Source organism: Trachypithecus francoisi, unplaced genomic scaffold, assembly GCF_009764315.1.
Source record: "Trachypithecus francoisi isolate TF-2019V2 unplaced genomic scaffold, Tfra_2.0 Lachesis_group2, whole genome shotgun sequence".
NCBI classification, from domain to species: Eukaryota; Metazoa; Chordata; class Mammalia; order Primates; family Cercopithecidae; genus Trachypithecus; species Trachypithecus francoisi.
The window spans coordinates 131,669,970-131,689,938 of NW_022681465.1; the positions used below are offsets into that span (position 1 = coordinate 131,669,970).

The 19,969-nt window shown below is 43.4% G+C and overlaps 1 protein-coding gene, 1 long non-coding RNA gene and 1 pseudogene across 3 annotated transcripts in view; all 3 read right to left on the reverse strand.

Annotated features, from left to right (window-relative positions):
* ADRA1B (adrenoceptor alpha 1B) overlaps positions 1 to 19,969 on the reverse strand; it is a 57,965-nt gene that overhangs the window by 10,534 nt on the left and 27,462 nt on the right. The window lies entirely within an intron of this gene.
* On the reverse strand, positions 1,974 to 10,108 carry LOC117065535. The gene is made up of 3 exons (XR_004429958.1): positions 10,097 to 10,108; positions 9,012 to 9,014; positions 1,974 to 2,185 (listed from the first exon to the last, which is right to left on the reverse strand). It is a non-coding gene; the product is annotated as an uncharacterized LOC117065535 (long non-coding RNA).
* Positions 11,425 to 12,573, reverse strand: LOC117065534 (annotated as a pseudogene).

The window sequence follows — 19,969 nt, forward strand, 5'->3', positions numbered from 1 at the left end:
AGGTGAGAGAATGAGAGGTTTAAAATGAAATCAGATGATTTGAGAGATTTGAAATGAAAATGAAATCAGATGATTTGAGAGGTTTGAAATGAAATCAGACGGATGACAGCACCACTCAGACAGATGGCAGCACCAGTCTGAGGTCCCTGAGAAAGAGAGTTTTTAAGTGAAATCTTTTGTTATTAAGCCCAGTAACCCCCTCGTTAGTTCCTGGTGTGCCTGTGGTCCCCTGTCCCTATCATCTTATTGTAGGGCATAAGTGGAGGAATCTTTTTAGTCTTTACATATTCTTTTTTCTTTGAGACAAGGTCTTACTCTGTTGCCAAGGCTGGAGCAGAGTGGTGCGATCTCGGCTCACTGTAACTTCCATCTCCCAGATTCAAGTGATTCTCCTGCCTCAGCTTCCTGAGTACTTGGGACTATAGGTGCGTGCCACCACACCCGGCTACTTTTTGTATTTTTTGGTAGAGACAGGCTTTCATCATGTTGACCAGGTTGGTCTTGAACTCCTGACCTCAAGTGATCCACCCGCCTCGGCTTCCCAAAGCGCTGTCTTTACATATTCTTAAATCCATTGGCCTTCACTCAATATTGGCTGAAGAAATGAGGCAATGAACAGGCTCAGAGACTGCGGCATGGTGTGGGGACCTAAAGCATCATTTATCTGGTCCACAAAATGCCAGCCATGGGCTGGGTGGTTTCTTTTTTTTTTTTTGAGACGGAGTCTCGCTCTGTCACCCAGGCTGGAGTGCAGTGGCCGGATCTCAGCTCACTGCAAGCTCCACCTCCCGGGTTTACGCCATTCTCCTGCCTCAGCCTCCCGAGTAGCTGGGACTACAGGCACCCGCCACCTCAGGGCTGGGTGGTTTCTAACATTCCTCCGGGCCCTGACGTTCTGGGACTCTGGGATTATAAATTTGATTTGATTTATTTCACAGTCAGTGTCAAACAAGCCAGTGACCTCAGGGGAGTCAGTGGGTGGAGAAACTGTTTCGATCCTCTTGTAAATGGAGTGGAACTCCTCTGCAGCACGGCTCTTATTAGGGGCACTTGGCTACACCGTCAGCCAAACCACATTTCCTCAGCTGAAACAATTTGGTCCAGTAAAAACTGGAAAAATTTACAATAGTTGCTGCTTCTTTCAGCACCAGCTTTGTGAAAGGTTTCCTTGGATTTGGAAATTCCCTTCAAGGTTTTTCCAGTTTTATTTGCCACTTAACCCTGGAATGAGATCATAAACTTGTCCAATTAATACAATATCTTTGGGCCAATAGAGCCATGTTAAGTTTTAAAACAAATGCTGAAAACAATAAAAATCACCAGAGTCACCTTTTACAACGACTCCATTCCCAAACCAGTTATTAAGGTACCACATTTACAAACATTCTCTATTGTTAATTCTCCAACAGCCCTGTCACTATGTATTTCATTTTACAGATGAGGAAATTAAGGCTTAAGAGGTTAACAAGGTCACATGCGTAGTATGTGGTGGACTGTAATTAAAATCCAATTTTGAAGCGTGGGTTTTTATTCGTTTAATAATAAGGAAAAGGAGCATTTATTCATTTCCTTAAACACTAGGGAATTTCTCCCTTAACTGGGAACACTGAATTGTCAAAGCACTTTTTCTGAAACTAAAATGTGGCATTTATCTCTTTCAACCTTGGATTACAATTGCTTAGGTCTATATCTCATCTCCTCTGATTTGACTGTGAATGAATAGAAAAGAGAGTTCATGTCTGACTCTTCTTTCTCTGCCCGAGGCCTACCTAGCACAGTGCCTGACATGTGAAAGGCACTCAGCCAACAGGTGTTGCATGAATAATAGTGATAAAAATAATAAAACCAAAATACATTAGCCTCTGGCTATGCAAAATGAGGTTCATGGATAAGCAGCACCTGAGTGCTGGTTAGACATGCAGAATCTCTGATCCAGTGCATCAGAATCTGTTTTTTTTTTTTTTTTTTTTTTTAGAGCTGGGGTCTTGCTATGTTGCCCAGGCCAGAATGGCCTTGATCGCTGGGTTCAAGCTATCCTCCTGCTTCAGCCTCCTGAGTAGTTGGAACTACAAGCAGGTGTCCTCATGTCCAGTTCAAAATCTACTTTTTAACAAGATCCTGAGGTGAGAAGTATTGCCTTAGCTCACATTACAATTTTACTTTTAAGAACTGTTTTTGTGTGTATCTTGGGATTCATGGGTGAGCAAAGGCTGGGCTGAGAGCCACCTCACTATGGGGTTGACTCTCTTGGCCCCGATCCTCCAGTGACTCCTCTAGTTTATAGGATAAAGTTCAAACTGCTTAGATTAGAATACAAGACCTGTTCAATGTGGCTGCAACGGACTGATTCTCTGCAACAGCATTGACTTTTCTGGCCCCTTTCCTTTTATTCACACTGTCCACACTGGCCTGAGATGCCCTTTTCTCTCCATCCTTTCCAGGCCTGGTTCACATTCTTTCTTCTCATAACCACTTTCCTCTGAAGTGTGAAAGCAGAGGGAAGGAATGAATAGCTCAAGAAGACCCGCTAAGATCCAGATGACTTACACACCTGACCTATTAATATTTTCATCTTTACAATAACATGGGGGTGCCTCATGTAATGCCTTGGGTTCTGTAACTCCCAATTTACAAATGTGGAAATGGAAGCCGTGAGTGTATGGAACTCACCCAATATGACACAGATATTAAGTGGTAGAGTTATGATTGAAACACTAATCTTCCTGGCCTCAAATTAGTTTCTATAATACACAATATTATTTCTAAACTCTTAGAATACTTCTGGGGTGGGGAAGGCCAGAACTAGGTACTTAGGCTTTTTTGTAAGTTTTTTTACATTTTTAAACTTTTTATTAAACTAATATTATTTTGCTTCTACAAATGACGACTCCTAGAAGTAATGACATCTTCACATATATTTTATCTGGCTATTAAGATGCAAGTATCTAGAAGCCAGGGATTTTGTGCCACCTTTAACTTAACAATACTAGTTAAGCAGATAATTCAGTGCCATATAATTTCAGGGGCTCACAGGCCTGCTGAATCTCATCCACAGATGTCCAGGAAGTACACGGCCCCCAGCTTAAGAGTCTCTGCTCTTCTCTCTACAGATTTGCATCATAACAGTTGAACTTATTTAAGGGTTTGTCTTCCTTGTTCACAAGCTCCTTAAGGCCAGGGTCAATCTTACTCATCTTGTTTTCTCTAGCACCCAACATAGAGCTTGTCTTATAGTGAATGTGTAAAAATACTTGTTGAGCACATAACCTCCTTTTCATGTGCCTGACTCAGTATCGGGTTCATAATAGATGCTGAATAAATGGCTGTTGCCTGTATTTGATTCCTTTCTCTTCTTTACGTACCTAAATGACATTCATGTGCCAACACCCAGCTCAGTTTCCATCTCCTCCCCAAACCCTTTCTGACTGCTCCAGACTTCTTCTTTTTTATTTACCATCAAAGTCCATAGTACATGGGTTAATCTAAAGTGCCATTGTTAGGGGGTGTGCCTCTTAACTCTTTGAGAACTGTAAAAGCTCCTTAAAAATGAGGTCTGTGTCTTGCCCTTGTAGCACAGGCCTCGGTATGCAGTCAGTGCCCGTTGATTAGCACTGACTAACTGATCGACCCATTCCAACTTCCAGTAGGGGAGCTACCTTTTGGCTTAAGCCCAGAGTTGAAAGCAGATGGGATGAAATAGTTTCTGCAGCACTAAGGTTCCATCTTTGATGCCAGACTGAGTTTGTTCCATGCTTTGACCTCATTGGAAATAGCACTTTCCCTGCAGAACACTTTTAGAAACTGAGCATTGGTGGGACTTACTGTGAAGAAGCTATAAAACTTTATAAAGGGTGGCCGGGCGCGGTGGCTCAAGCCTGTAATCCCAGCACTTTGGGAGGCCGAGACGGGCGGATCACGAGGTCAGGAGATCGAGACCATCCTGGCTAATACGGTGAAACCCCGTCTCTACTAAAAATACAAAAACTAGCCGGGCGAGGTGGCGGGCGCCTGTAGTCCCAGCTACTCGGAAAGCTGAGGCAGGAGAATGGCGGAAACCCAGGAGGCGGAGCTTGCAGTGAGCTGAGATCTGGCCACTGCACTCCAGTCCGGGCAACAGAGCGAGACTCCGCCTCAAAAAAAAAAAAAAAAAAAAAAAAAACTTTATAAAGGGTCATAAAAGAAGACATCTATAAATGGAGATACATAGATTGCTTTTGTACAGGGAGTCTCTATCCAAGATAACTTCAGTTTTCCCCAAATTAATCTGAAAATTCCAAACAGTCTAATTAAAATCCCAACAGGTATTTGTTGTTGTTGTTGTTGTTGTTGTTGTGTGGAGAGTTAAATGATCCAAAACCAAATTTATGGAAGAATATGGAATTTGGAAGAATAACTATGAGAAAAATATCCAGATCAATGGAAATAAAGAGGAATGGTAAGAGTGGGTATGAGGAAAATGGGTAAACTCAGCTCTATAAATATTAAAACCTGTCATAGAATCATAGTAATTTAAAAAAATCCTGGGGCAGGAAGTACAGAAGAAGGCAGAAGAAAGATCAATGAAATTACATAGTTTAAAAAGAGAACCAAATACCATGAGAATTTGATATGCCATTTCAATGCTTTTTGGAAAAAACAGAGTGTAAGTGGTGTTGGGGCAACAGGATAGCTATTTAAGAAAGAAATAAGGCTGGATCTCCACTTTATTTCTTACATTAAAATAAACTTAGGCAGATCCAATATTTTAAATATAGAAAAATTGTTAAAGTATTAAAAGAGGATATAGGTACATATTTTTATAAGTATGAAATAGGAAAGACCATTTTAAGCACAGCTAAAAGTCCAGGATTTGTAAATAAGTGTATTGATGAATTTGTCTAGACATTTTTATAAGGCTGCAAACTTCAAAAACAAAAGAAGAATTGAGAGAAATACATGTAATTAAAATGACAATAAAAGGAATGATATTTCTTTTCTTTTCTTTTTTTTTTTTTTGAGATGGAGTTTTGCTCTTGTTGCCCAGGCTGGAGTGCAATGGCGTGATCTTGGCTCACTACACTTCCGCCTCCTGGGTTCAAGTGATTCTCTGGCCTCAGCTTGCTGGGATTACAGGCGCCTGCCACCATGCCCAGCTATTTTTTTTGTATTTGTAGTAGAGACGGGGTTTTGCCATGTTGACCAGGCTGGTCTCAAACTCCTCACCTCAGGTGATCCACCCGCCTTGGCCTCCCAAAGTACTGGGATTACAAGCGTCAGCCTGGCCAAGGAATGATATTTCTAATACACAAAGCTGTCTTTCAAATAAATAAGAGAAAACTCAATAGAAAACTAAATCATATGAATAAACAAATAACAAGAGTAAGTATAATTGACACCTAATGAATTAATGAGAAATGTAACTTTTTTTTTTTTTTGAGACAGAGTCTCTCACGCTGTTGCCCAGATTGGAGTGCAGTGGCATGATCTCAGCTCACTGTAGCCTCCACCTCCTGGGCTCAAGTGATCCTCCCACCTCAGCTTCCAGAGTTGCTGAACTACAGGTGTGCACCATGGCACCCAGCTAATTTTTGTATTTTTTTGGTAGAGATGGAGTTTCACCATGTTGCCCCAGGCTGGTCTCAAACTACTGGGCTCAAGTGATCTGCCCACTTCGGCCTTTCAAAGTCCTGGGATTATGGGAGTGAGCCACCAAGCCTGGCCTGAAATTTCTTTACAAAATAAATAATGCAAAATAAAAAGCAGCAAAATAAGACTGGGGACAGTGGCTTGCGCCTGTAATTCCAGCACTTTGAGAAGCCGAGGTGCGCAGATCACTTGAGATCAGGAGTTGGAGACCAGCCTGGTCAATGTGGCAAAACCCCATCTCTACTTAAAATGCAAAAATTAGCTGGCCGTGGTGGTGCACGCCTGTAATCCCAGATACTTGAGAGGCTGAAGCCAGAGAATTGCTTGAACCTGGGAGGGTTAGGTGGCAGTGAGCCAAGATTGCACCACTGTACTCCAGCCTGGGTGGCAGAGTGAGACCCTGTCTCAGGAAAAAAAAAAAAAAAAAGCAAAATGTTAAAATATTTTAGGTATTTTTTTGTGGAAGATATTTTAAAAAGTGCTTATGCTCAATTTGGCAAGTGTGTGGGAAAACAGACATTGTCATACATTCTGGGCAGAGATGTAAATTCTGGGTGGAAAACTGGCATTATCTAATAAAACTAAAATAAGCATGACTTTTGGTCTAACTATTTGACATTCAGGAATTTAGCCTACATAAGTATTCTTGAAAGAGAGCAAAGATGAAAGTATAAAAAATGGCAGTAATGCTTTCCATAAATAGGAAATAATTTAAAATTTTAACAATAGGGGACTGTGAAATAAACCATGTAGCATTTACATAATGAAAAACCATACATTTATTAAAATGGTAAGCTGTCAATAATGGGATGATGTCCATAACAAAATTAAGTAGCAAAAAAGCAAATTTCAGGAAAGAATGCTTAGAATGCTTTGGATTTCTCTAAAAAAACCTCTGGGTGTGTGTTTTGGTATATTTACAGCCAACAAAAAAATAAAATGTGGAAATCTGGGTGAGTATACACCAAACTGTTCATAGCTGTTATCTCTGGAATGTGTTTATGTGAACGTTTTCACATTGTATTTAAAATTCTTTTTGCAATGAATATTTTTGTTTGTTTGTTTGCTTTGAAAAGGGTCTCCTCCCTCTGTCATCCAGGCTAGCGTGCAGTGATGTGATCATAGCTTGCTGCAGCCTGAAACTCCTGGGCTCAAGCGATTCTCCTGCCTCAGTCTTCTGAGTAGCTGGGACTACTCAGTGTCACCAGGCCTGGCCAGTTGAAAACTTTTTTGTAGTTGCCCAGGCTGGACTCAAAACCTTGGGCTCAAGTGATCCTCCTGCTTCAGCCTCCCAAACTGCTGGGATTACATGCAGGAGTCATTATGCCTGGCCTCAGATATTTCTTTGGTTATCAGAGAAAGAGAGAGAGAAAGAGACTGAGGGAGAGACAAAGGTCGAAAATATAGGGATGAGAAAGGAGCTAGAAGAGGACTAGTAGCTGGTAGACCTTGAAGCTAGGTCATGGCCTTTCTGGACTCCAGTTTCTCCATGTGCAAAACAAGGGGGTCGCATTAGCTACCAGGGCCCCCTCCTTCTCTGACTTTTAGCCTTGTGTTCAGCCTTTAGAGGTAGAATGGAAATTAGGGAAGAAGGTGCAGATATTTCTCCAGCCAGAGTTTCTTTGAGCCTAGGACAAACAGGCCACACAACACTGGATCCTTCCTTCCTAAGCAGTAGATGAACCTGCTGGCTGGCAGAGAGGCACAGGTGTCTCAGGATGAAAGGCTCTACAGGAGAACAGGGACAATTTCCAGCCTTGGCAAATCAGATGGTAAAACACTGAGATTAGACCACTTAGGCCATTAGGCTCCATGCAGTCCCTTTCATCTCTCCTCTCAGTGCTGATTTCCTTGCCCTCTTCTTTCTGACTCATCCCTTTGTTCTGTCCTTTCGCTGGTGGGCATTGAAACTTTTCCTACATCCAAACTGATACGACAGGTTAAAGTTATGTCTGGGGCCCTGGATGGCTCTGTGTCACCTCTCACTTCTCTGGCTCAGTCTGGGACACATTCTTCCCTGAGAAGGCCACATCTGGGACCCATACCTTCCTTGACACTGGCAGCCCTCAGGGCTTCCCCAATACAGAGTGAATGATGCTGGTACACCGTCTCTAGGGTGTCTTGTCTTCTCACCAGAGCGCTTTCTTGTCTTTCTGTATCCTGAAGGCTAAGCACATTGCCTGGCATCATGAATACTGTATAATTAAATGATTAGTCTTTGCTGCTGAAGGCATGCCACTCTCCAGGTTCCAGCAAGATGAACCCTTATCTTGCTTCTCAGTCTAGGTCTACCGGCATGCCATAAATGATCCCGAAATTCCAGCCCTCAAAGACTCCTTACAGCAGGGAAACCTTTCAGGTAGCAGTACAACTTGAAGATGTCCTGTAGGACACCCAGCTGGGTGGGCTTACTGTGGTCATACAAGAATGTTTTCTGAGAATCTCAATGAAAAAAGGTCTGAATGTGTTCAGTATTATTGCCTGTGATGGCTACATATGGTAGCCTGGATGCCAGGTGGAGGAGGCCTTCCTATTCCTTAAAAGTCAGGTGAGATTATCTCCTGTATCCCTTTCCCATAACCCTGGAAGTTCAAAGCCCTCCCTTGGAGTCTCCCAATTCCTGTTGTAGGGCAGGGACACTACCTTCCTTGTGGCCTCCCCTGACTCATGGGCTCATTTCCCTTGGTGGCCTCCTCTGTGTGCACCACACAGAGGCAATGATTCCATAAGAGAAAAATCACCCATACCAAGTGCAATGGAGTAATTGTCCTCCTAAAATCCATTTGTTGAAGCTCTATCCTGCAAAGTGATGGTATCAGGAGGTGGGGCCTTTAGGAGGTAATTAGGTCACAAGGGTGGAGCCCTCATGAATGGGATTAATACCCTTATAAAAGAGACCCCAGAGCGCTTCCTCCCCATCTTTCTCCCATGTAAGGCCACAACAGGAAGGCATCTGTCTGCAACTTGGAAGAGAGCCCTCACCAGAACCTGACCATACCAGCACCCTGATCTCGGGCTTCCAGCCTCCAGAACTGTGAGGAATAAATTTCTGTTGTTGATAAGCCACCTGATCTATGGTACCTTGTTAGAGTAGCCAGAGCTGATTCAGACACCAAGCATGGAGGAGAACTATTGATGCGGGTCTCCCTGACCCCCTCGTCCATTGCCATCTCTGCCCCTCTCCCTTTCCCTCCCAGTTTGCTCCAGGAGTTCCAAATTCATATAAATGTCTTTTGTTACTTTTCTTACGTCTCTTTTCAGGCAAGCATTTCTGTCCTGTCTACTGGCAGCTTTGGTATCAGCCTTGTTGAGGGGCAGCCGGGGAGAGAGAGTTCGGAATGGTAATGGTAGAAAATGGCTTTCGTTTTCTTTCTTTTTTTCTTCACCAGCTCTTTTTATGTAGATAAATGCTCCATTCTCAATTTGGCATAGGTTTTGGATTATTGCCCTCAGCAGGAGGTCCCCGAGCTTTGCTCCCCTTCACAGCAAGTCTGTATTGAACATCTCTTAGATGCCTGCATCTGATCAAGGAGATTAACACTGATTTAGGAGACAAGGAGATTTCACTAATTATTCAGTCCTCAGAACCCTATAGGGTGGATATAATTATTAGCCCATTTTATAGATGAAACAATGACAGCTCAGTCTGATTAAGGAACTTGCTCAAGATTACACAACGGTAGAGACAGGCTTCAGTTTGAGGCCTGACCCAGAGCTACTGGCCCTTCCACCACCCCAGTGCTGATTGCCACAGACTGGAGACTTGTGACTCCCTTGGAACATTCAGTGTGGGAGTGTGTAGAAGAAGATGAGGAGGTGCTGGTTACACACAGGGATGGAGAGATGTGTGGTGGAGATAGTTTGGAAAGGAGGAATTATTTGACATTGCCACTATCTTTTTTAAATTTTTTATTTTTCTGAGACAGAGTCTTATTCTGTTGCCCAGGCTAGAGTGCAGTGGCATGATCGGCTCACTGCAACCTCTACACCACCGGGTTCAATTGATTCTCCTGCCTCAGTCTCCCAGGTAGCTGGGATTACAGGTGTGCACTATCACTCCCAGCTAATTTTGTATTTTTAGTAGAGACGGGGTTTTACCATCTTGGCCAGGCTAGTCTCGAATTACCGACTTCAGGTGATCCACCTGCCTCGGCCTCCCAAAGTGCTGGGATTACAGATGTGAGCCACCACACCCAGCTCTTGACATTGTCACTTTCAAAGAACGTTCCTATAAAAGTGATTCCATATTCGTATGTTCTGCAGACATAGGAACTGGAAGGGCAGGAAATATCATCCCCTCTGTGTAACTGCAACAGGGCAAGTGTGTTTCAGAAACCCTGTAACGTAAGAAGCTTATTCAGCTCTTGAGAGGGGAGGCCTGGCTTCTTTTATGCAGTGTCCTGATTACAGGGAAGGTGGAGAATGTGTGCTGATTCTCACAATAATTAGAAATGGACTCGGTCTTTATGACAAAATCCAAAGAAAAATACAGAGGATGGTGGGAATCTGAATTTTGTAACAATAACGACTACAATAATAGTAGTTACTGTGTACGGAGAGCTTATAGGTGGCAAGCACTGTAATAACTCCTAACATGCACCTCTCATTCGTACCAAAAACAATTCTATGTGGGAGATGCAATTAACTGTCCCCATTTTACAGATGTTGAAATTGACACTTACATGAGAGAAGTAATTTGCTCAAAGTCATGGAGCTATCTCCGTTCAACCCATGAGCTCCTGCTCTCCCATCTGCTGCTGTTTTAACTTGGTGAGGTGGGCCACTAGGAAGCCAAGGACAGTAGTTTCCCCCTTATCCACAGTTTCGCCATCCATGCTTTCAGTTACCTGAGGTCAACTGCAGTCCAAAAATATTACATACAATAAGATGTTTTGAGAGAGCGAGCGAGACCATGTTCGGATAGCTTTTATTTCAGTATATTGTTACAATCGTCCTATTTTATTATTCTTCTTCTTAATCTCATACTGTGCCTAATTTATAAATTGAGCTTTATTGTAGATATGTATGCATAGGAAAAAACATAGTGTATATAGGGTTAGGTACTATTTATGGTTTTAGGCATCCACTGGGGGTCTTGCAACATATCCCCCAAGAATAAAAAGGGCCTCCTGTACCAAAAGGCAATTTAAGAAAGTGTAGCAGATTCCACAGGGAACTGGAAAGTGCAGGGAATAAGCGTTTGACTGTGAATACACTAGTTTTCAGATAACTCATTTTCCCACCCAAATCCAGGAGAAACTGTAATAATTTAGAATTGAAAAGTCATCCTTCTGTCATCTCCAGGCCTCGTGAAAGTAAGTTCTGGGCCTCCAAGAAGGTAGAGGGAGAAGAGATGCCTCACTCACAAATCCTTCCATGATCTGTGGACGAGCAATGCCAAGAACAAAAGTGAGAGGACAGAGCAAAGAGTGAGTTTTCAAAGGATGGAAAATATAAGTAGGGATGAAAAGATAGAACTAAGCCAGACAATAAAAGGGCACAACAGCCCTTGCTTCCCTCACCACTCTGCTCCATATTTCTGACTAGGATGAGGTGGTTTTGTGCACAGTGAGACCCCAAAGTGGCTATGGGTGGGTAGCCAGGCCAGGGCAGCTCAGGTTCCAGCCCGAGGAGCAGACTGCATTCTTTGCCCCTGTCTCACCGTGGTCTGGTCTATCTATCCAGACTGAGCTAAATTCTCCACTAGGGGCTCTCTGCACCTCCCGTTCGACAGACAGCCGCATCTTCTCGTGCGTTGTCAGATGCATCCCCGACCGTGGTGAAGGTGAAGGCTGGAGTCAATGGATTTGGGCATATTGGTCACCTGGTCACCAGGGCCGCTTTTAACTGTGGTAAAGTGGATATTGTTGCCATTACTGACCCTTCATTGACCTCATCTACATGGTTTACATCTTCTAGTATGATTCCATCCGTGGCAAATTCCATGGCACTGTCAAGACTGAGAAAGGGAAGCTTCTTATCAGTGGAAAGCCCATCACCATCTTCCAGGAGCAAGATCCCTCCAAGATCAAATAGGGTGATGCTGGTGCTGAATATGTTGTGAAGTCCACAAGCATCTTTTACCATGGAGAAGGCTGGGGCTGACTTGCAGGGAGAACCTAAAAGGGTCATCATCTCTGCCCTCTCTGCTGACGCCCCCATGTTTGTGATGGGCATGAACCACAAGAAGTATGACAACAAACTCAATATTGTCAGCTATACCTCCTGTACCACCAACTGCTTAGTGCCGCTGGCCAAGGTCATCCATGACAACTTTGGTATTGTGGAAAGATTCATGACCACAGTCCATGCCATAACTGCCACCCAGAAGATTGTGGATGGCCTCTCCGGGAAACTGTGGTGTGACAGCTGCGGGGCTCTCCAGAACATCATCCCTGCCTCTACTGACACTGCCAAGGCTGTGGGCAGGGGTCATCTCTAAGCTGAACAAGAAGCTCACTGACATGGCCTTCTGTGTCCCCATCACCAGTGTATCAGTCATGGGCCTCACCTGCCGTCTAGAAAAACTTGCCAAATAGGATGACATCAAGAAGGTGGTGAAGTGAGCATCAAGGGCACCTGGGGCGTCACTGAGCACCAGGTTGTCTCCTCCAACTTCAACAGAGACACCCACTCCTCCACCTTTGATGCTGGGGCTGGCATTGCCCTCATTGACCACTTTGTCAAGCTCATTTCCTGGTATGGCAATGAATTTGACTATAGCAACAGGGTGGTGGACCTCATGGCCCACATGGCCTCCAAGGAGTAACAACTCTGGACTACCAGCCCCAGCGAAAGCATGAGAGGAGGAGAGGAGCCTTGACTGCTGGCGAGTCCCTGACACACTCAGTCCCCCACCACACTGAGACTCTTCCCTCCTCACAGTTTCCATGCAGACCCCCTGAAGAGGGAAGGGCCTAGGGAGCCCCACCTTGTCATGTACCATCAATAAAGTCCCCTGTGCTCAGCCATAAAAAGAAAAAAGTCTCCCCTAGGGTCGCCCAAAAGGGCAGATCACTTAAGCTTGCTAATTCCTCTGTCCACCTCCTTCCTTGCAAGCTGGAACCAGGTGTTTCACCCCTAATCCTGAAATGTCACTGAACCTCAATGGATTATTACAAAAAACTGCCCTGATGGATCATTACTAAAAACTGCCCCATTCCTCCTAGGGAACACATGCTCTGGTCAAGGAGGGCTCACAGAAAGACCTGCCTGGCACAACAGCATTCAGAGCAGATGGACGGGCGAGGCCCTGGACCTCACTCTCTCTTCCCTGCTTGCCCTGATCCACTGCTTGTGACAGGAGGGGAGTGGATAGGGTTGGTGGAGGTTTGACTGATCTGGGACAAGGCTTTGCAAGCCATAAAGGAGCAGGATGCAAGGGGAGATAATGAAAAACGCCAGTGTGTGAAGAAGTGCATTTGGCAAGAGAATCCAACACTTACTCTTCTGAGGTTGCTGAAGTGCACAAATGGAGGCAGGCTGGTGCCGGCCGGTCCATCTGCTCTGAGATCTTGCTGATCTTAGTAGAGGACAGCATGACCTCAGGAGAGAGTCTTGACCTAGGTACCTCCCACTACATGGCAAATACACTGTTACAGTGCCTGGGTGTTTCATTCCGGTGTCTCCTGATCTGGTTCCTTATGCTTCAGGGTTATTAAAAAGAACAATCTGGCAAAACCAGCATTTGAAGAATGAGTGTATTAGTCCTGCTTTTAGTTTTAGTTCTCATGTTGTTGATGCATCAATCCTCTGGCAAGCCCAGAAGTTCTTTTTTTTTTTGAGACGGGGCCTCACTGTGTTGCCCAGGCTGGAGTGAAGTGGTGCGATCTCAGTTCACTCAGGCTAGAGTGAAGTGGTGCGTTCTCAGTTCACTGCAAGCTCCGCCTTCCGGGTTCACGCCATTCTCCCTTGTCAGTCTCCCAAGTAGCTGGGACTACAGGCACCCACCACCACCCCCAGCTAATTTTTTGTATTTTTAGTAGAGACGGGGGTTTCACCGTGTTAGCCAGAATGGTCTCGATCTCCTGACCTCATGATCCACCCGCCTCGGCCTCCCAAAGTGCTGGGATTACAGGCGTGAGCCACCGCATCCGGCCAAGCCCAGAAGTTCTTAATGGTGTTTGTGAGCCACTGAAAGATAAAAGGTTATTTGATGTGCATATGTACATTTTCTGCGTAGCAGTTTCATAGCTTCCCTCAGATTCCCAAAAGCACCCATGTACCAAAAAAAGGATATGAGCCATTGATTTAGAGAAAATCATTGTTTTGATCAGGAACTATGTTGCATGCATGCTCTAAAAGCGTGAATGCGCTATCAGAAGATTGGGCTTCATTTTTCCCTAATGAACAATACAAATTGAGTAGTACCCCATGTTGGTGATGATGTGAGTGAATGGGCATTCATTCATTGAGGGGGGGCGTATACATTGGAATATGCTTTCTGGAGGGTAATTGAGTGAGGTGATTCAAAAGCCTTATAGTTTTATGTATTTAGTTTCCCTGAAATTACAATTTTAAGAATTTGTCTTAGTGGGTAAGTGTGCTAGCTCTGCAGTGAGGCTGACTTGAATTAAATTTTAACATCACTACTTATTATCTACATCACTGTGGGCAAGTTACTTAACCTCCCTCTAGGACTCAGTTCCCTCATCTATAAAATGGAGACGATATTTATCCATAGGATTCTTAGAAGGGTTAAATGAGACAATACACGCAAAACACTTAGTATAGTATCTGGGACAAAATAAATACTCAATAACTGCTATTATTATTTAGATACAAGGATTTTATTGGCACATTATTTATCATAAGTAAAAATTGGAAACAACCCCAAATATTCAACATAAGTGACTGGCTTAATGACACATACAATTCAACCAGGAAAAGTTAACTAAGTGAATATGATTAGAAACGTGTTCATAATATGTCAAAAGACAAAGAACAGATTACAAAACAGTACATCTGATATCATGCCATAGAAAAATGGCTTAATAAATATGTTTTCAACATTTCAGTGGTTATGTTTAAGGGGTGGCTTTTTATTATCTTTTTTCTAATTCTTTTAAATTTTCTACAATGAAAACACGTGTATAACTTCTTGTAGTAAACATAACTAACCCAATAAAAGTTACTTTTTGAAAACATGATGACTGATCTCTGTTGAAAAATGCTTTGTGGCTTTGAGTCATCATATCTGTGAAGGTTCCTTTCTTCATGTTGAAATGAGAGTTATATTTTCTTTCCTTGTTGAGACACCAGGAAACTCAAATGAAAGGGTGAGCATAAAGTGCTTTGTGAAGGGTGGTGCATGGCATGTGTGAAAAGGCCCAACTTCTTAACCTGTGGAGCTTTCACAAAATAATCTGTGTTGTAATGCAGGAGAACTCTGGAAGCCCTGTTGTCCAGACTTAGAGAACATGCCTCCAGCCCTGGGTCAAAGCCCTGTTATGATTAACTCCAGGGAAGTGGTATGGATTGAGAATGAAAGTACAGAGACTTTCAGCTATGAAAATTGGTCTGTGGTCAGGATCGCAAGTTTAATCTCTGTGAAACCGATGGGCCAGTGTGGCCGTGCTTACTAATTAGACAGCAGCAATGTAATTGATCAATTCCCTTCATGATGCAAAGCCAAAGAATCCAGGGACAGCTTGAGCTTGGAAGAGCTTGCAGAAAGCCAGAGAATGTGAATCCCTCTCCCAGAAATGTTAGCATGGTTAATTCTAAATTGCTGTGCTAATTGCTGGCTCCTTTCTCAATAACGGATAATATGGTGTTGCAACGTAGCTCCCGTGTCCCTCACGTGGCCAGACTGTAGGCTGGAGAGATTTAAATTGTGCTCATTCATTTCTTTCCTGGACTTACAGCAAGGATTCAATGTCATTAAGCTTGAAGAGTCTTTGCTTTCTGGAAAGAAGCAAAGTCATAGCCAGGTCCCCCATTTCATTTATGAATAGCTTTAGCGTTAATTTGAAAGCCAGTGTATTGATAAAAAGAATGTAAAAGGGAAACCATTAAAAGAAATTAGGCTTATTGCAACAACCCAGTATTGAGGCCAACACTTCAATTTATTTCCTGCAGATCAAATGAAGAAAAGTGCTGTAGAGGCTGCACTGGTTGAGTGAAATAAGCATGGGATTTGGTGGCAGACAGAGCTAGTTGCAATCTCAGCTCTGCCACTTATGAGCCCTGAGAACTTGGGTCAATTATTTTACCTTTCTGAGCCATGGTTTTCTTTTCTTTTCTTTTTCTTTCTTCTTTTTTTTTTTTTAGATGGAGTCTCACTCTGTTGCCCAGGTTGGAGTGTGGTGGTGCGATCTCGGCTCATTGCAACCTCTGCCTCCTGGGTTCAAGCAATTCTCCCTGCCTCAGCCTCTGGAGTAGCTGGGATTACAGGCATCCACACCACGCCTGGCTAAGTTTTCTATTATTTAGTAGAGATAGGGTTTCGCCATGTTGACCAGGCTGGTCTTGAACCCCTGACCTCAGGTGATCTGCCCACCTTGGCCTCCCAAAGTGTTGGGATTACAAGCATGAGCCACCGCACCCAGCCAACCATGGTTTTCTCATTTGTACAATGGAGAGACTTATGCCATCCTCAAAGGGCTGTGAAGATTAAATAAGATAACATACTGAAACACCTAGTTCAGTGCTAGGGACATCATAAGTGCTCAGTAAATATTAGTTCTCCACCAGTGTCTTGCCTTCTGAACAAAGCCCTGAAATCATGTCTTTGTTCGATGATACAAACTCACGTGTCTTAATCCTACACTCTGTGCCATTGGATTTTCAGATGATCCTAGACAAGGTAACCTGCAGGCTTTCCAGAATCTATGCCATGTTTATGTGTGAGCTCTGATTCTTAAGAGAGGGCACAATAGAATCTGAGCATATTCAATATTATACTATAATTTTAATTGCTTTCATAACATACATCACAGAATACAAAATTCAAATCATCTTGGCTGGTGGTATCAGAAATCTCTGATTGCAGAGGGCATGCAACTTTAGGTTTAGAAAAAGAGGTCATGAGATAAGCAAGACTGAGAATATGGATTTACAGAATGTCATTCTGCAAAACATGTGTCACACACATACTTGGAATGCCAGAGATGGGCTGGAAGGAGAAATGGGAAGGCTTTGCAGTTACTGATAATCTTTTCTTTCTTATTTTGGGTGCTGCTTACCGGGATGTGTTCATTTTGTGAGTATTGGCACGGCCATCCCTTCTGATTGGTGCTCTTTTCTGTTTGCATGTCATACTTCAATAAAAAGTTTATTTAAAGAGAAATAAGTGTCACACAGTTTGTATGCATTCAGCATGAGGTGGGATAAATTCTGGAGAAGCCTCATGTTAATTTGCCAGGGAATTCCCTGTAAATCCTGGATCAGGCTTTTTCCTGGATGGTCTAGATTTTCATAGGTAAGAACAGAATGCAATCCAAAGTTACCATCATCTCTTCTGGACCAGGGCCGCAGCCTCACAACTGGCCTCCCTGTCTCTGCCCTTAAGCCTCTACAATCCATTCTTCACTTACCCGATGAAGTCTTTAAAAACAGAAATCGGATTACATTATTTCCCTTTCCAAAACCCTCCTGTGATTTTCAATAGCATTTAGAGAAAATGCTGAACTTTCTATCATGACCTACAAGGCCTCACAGGATATCCATGCTTCCTTCCTGTCTGACATCATCTGCCACCTCTCTCCTCCTCCCTCTGTGCAGTCCAGCATTCTGGCTCCCATTTTCCATGTCACCCATGTCAAATGCATTCCTATCTCAGGGACTTTGCATTTACTGTCCTTGCTGCCTGGAATGCTTTCCCCTCAGATTCCTGCAGGGCTGTCTCCTTCTAGTCACTCAAGTTTCAGCCCATGATCTCAAAAAGCAGCTTTCTCTCTTTTTTCTTCCCTTAGTTTTATTTATTTATTTATTTTTAGACAGAGTCTTGCTCTGTTGCCCAGGCTAGAGTGTAATGGCGCAATCTGGGCTCACTGCAACCTCCACCTCCCGGGTTGAAGCAATTCTCCCACCTCAGCCTTCTGAGTAGCTGGGGATACAGGCATGCGCCACCACGCCTGGCTAATTTTTGTATTTTTAGTAGAGGTGTTGGCCAGACTGCTCTTGAACTCCTGACCTCGAGCGATTGTCTTGGCCTCCTCAAGTGCAGGGATTACAGGCCTGAGCCACCGCACCCGGCCCTCTTTTTTCTTATAATTATTTTCTTTTTCAATCAGCTTCCTCAGGTTGAGCTCATGCTTTTTTTTTGATCATCACCACCTGCTCCTCTCTAGCACACCACTTCATCTTATTTCCTCTATAGTATCTGCAGTTATCTGATATCACATGTTTATTTAAATGTATGATTTGTCCATGCCCACCCCTCAGGACTCTAACCTTCATGGAGGCAGAGGCTTTGCCTGTTTTTTTCACTCTTGTATCTGCAGTGCCTTGAAGAGTACCCGAGACGGAGAAGGTACTTAATAGATATCTGGCTGTGTGATCTTTACAGGCCTCTCACTCTCTGAATTTCAATTTCCATATCTGTAAATTTAGGCTAAAACAAGCTTCTCCCCCCGCCCCACCTCCCCCAGGGTTGTTGTAAAGATTGAAGGAGGTAACATATATGAAGCACTTAGCACAGTGCCTGGCACATGGTACAAATGGTGGCTGTGTTCCCTGGGTGCTAACTGTAAGGCATTTTTAATTTTTTACGCCCACCAGAATCCTCTCTCATTCATTCATCATGAGCAAGCAATCATCTTTTATTAGGGGCCCTTTGACAAGATGGTAACACAGCCTGTCGAGAGACCAGGTTTCACAGCATCATTCTGATGTTTCTTTGGCTAAGTGTTAGCCTTTCTCTGTGTGATGTACAATAATTAACTGATTAACAGAGACCTTGTGCTACTTCAGATCGTTCTTTAAAAGGCACTGCGGATGGAATTTGTATCTAGAATAATGAGTAGCCTGCAGGACACTGCACCACGGTCAGACAGGTAATAAACGAAAGCACAGGAGCACGACACTCCGGCCAGGAGCCAGTGGCCAGCGAGAAAGCTCTCCGCTGTGACAAATGGGGCCATTTGTTCCTGGGGCATCCTGAGTAAATTGGTATCTTTAGAAGAGTTTTGTTAAAAAACAAAAAAACTCTGCCTGAAATGTTCAGAAGGAAACAGGGCCTGCCACTTTAAGAATCTGAGTTCGTAAAGGTGAAAGTGGCCTCTGTAAGATGTGATGCACATAAATGCGGAAATCTTGGGTAAGGTACCTTATTGAATGGTAAAGAGGTATTGGTTTTAAAGGAGGAGAGAACCAAGAAGAATAAAACTGGGGAGTGAGAATGTGTATGTGTATGTGTGTGTGTGTGTGTGTGTGTGTGAGAGAGAGAGAGAGAGAGAGAGAGAGAGAGAGCCAATTGTGGTAGTCAGTCAGTCACCCAGGTAACAATATACTGATTGGAAGGAAATCATCACAAAATTTTAGTTACAAAATGAGAAAATGTTCTATTGTGTTCCTTTAAAATTTTATCTTTTCTTCCTATGATCTGAGGAAAAAAAGATTGGGAAAAAATCAAATGAAAAGCAAATCTCTTTCTCTCCCCAACCCCTGAAAAAAAAATCCCCTAAGTAGGTCACACACAGTATCCTCAATCATCTCAGTGGAGGCTCAGCCTACAGCAAGCATAAAAGAATTTCGAGGCGTTACCTAGATAGATCTGGTTAGGGAGAGATGCTGACGGGTGACACAGGGTAGAAGTCATTAGACTAACGATCTTTAATCAGGTTGGAGTTGGGGAGTTAGGGACATTCATGTCTGGGGCTCTTTCATCGGGGTCTTAAACTAGAGGAACTGGCCTCTTGGGTTTGTTTACAGCCCTAGAGAGTTCAGAGCTAAGCAAAGTTTAAGAGGGAAGTTTGTTTCTTTGGGAGAATATAAGAGCTCAATTTACAAACAGAAAAAGTACCTCATTATAGTTAGGTCGTTTATATCATTGAAACTTGTTCTGCATTATGTTTCTCTTTATCCTCCACTGAGATGATCTAATTTATTTATTTATTTATTTTTTGAGACAGAGTCTTGCTTTGTCACCCAGGCTGGAGTGCAGTGGCGCGATCTCACCTCACTGCAAACTCTGCCTCTCGAGTTCAAGTGATTCTCCTGCCTCAGCCTCCCGAGTAGCTCAGATTACAAGTGCACGCCACCAAGCGTGGCTAATTTTTGCATTTTTAGTAGAAATGGGGTTTCATCATGTTGGCCAGGCTGGTCTTGAACTCCTGACCTTAGGTGATTTGCCCACCTTGACGTCCCAAAGACGATCTAATTTATGTTTTGATTTTAATAA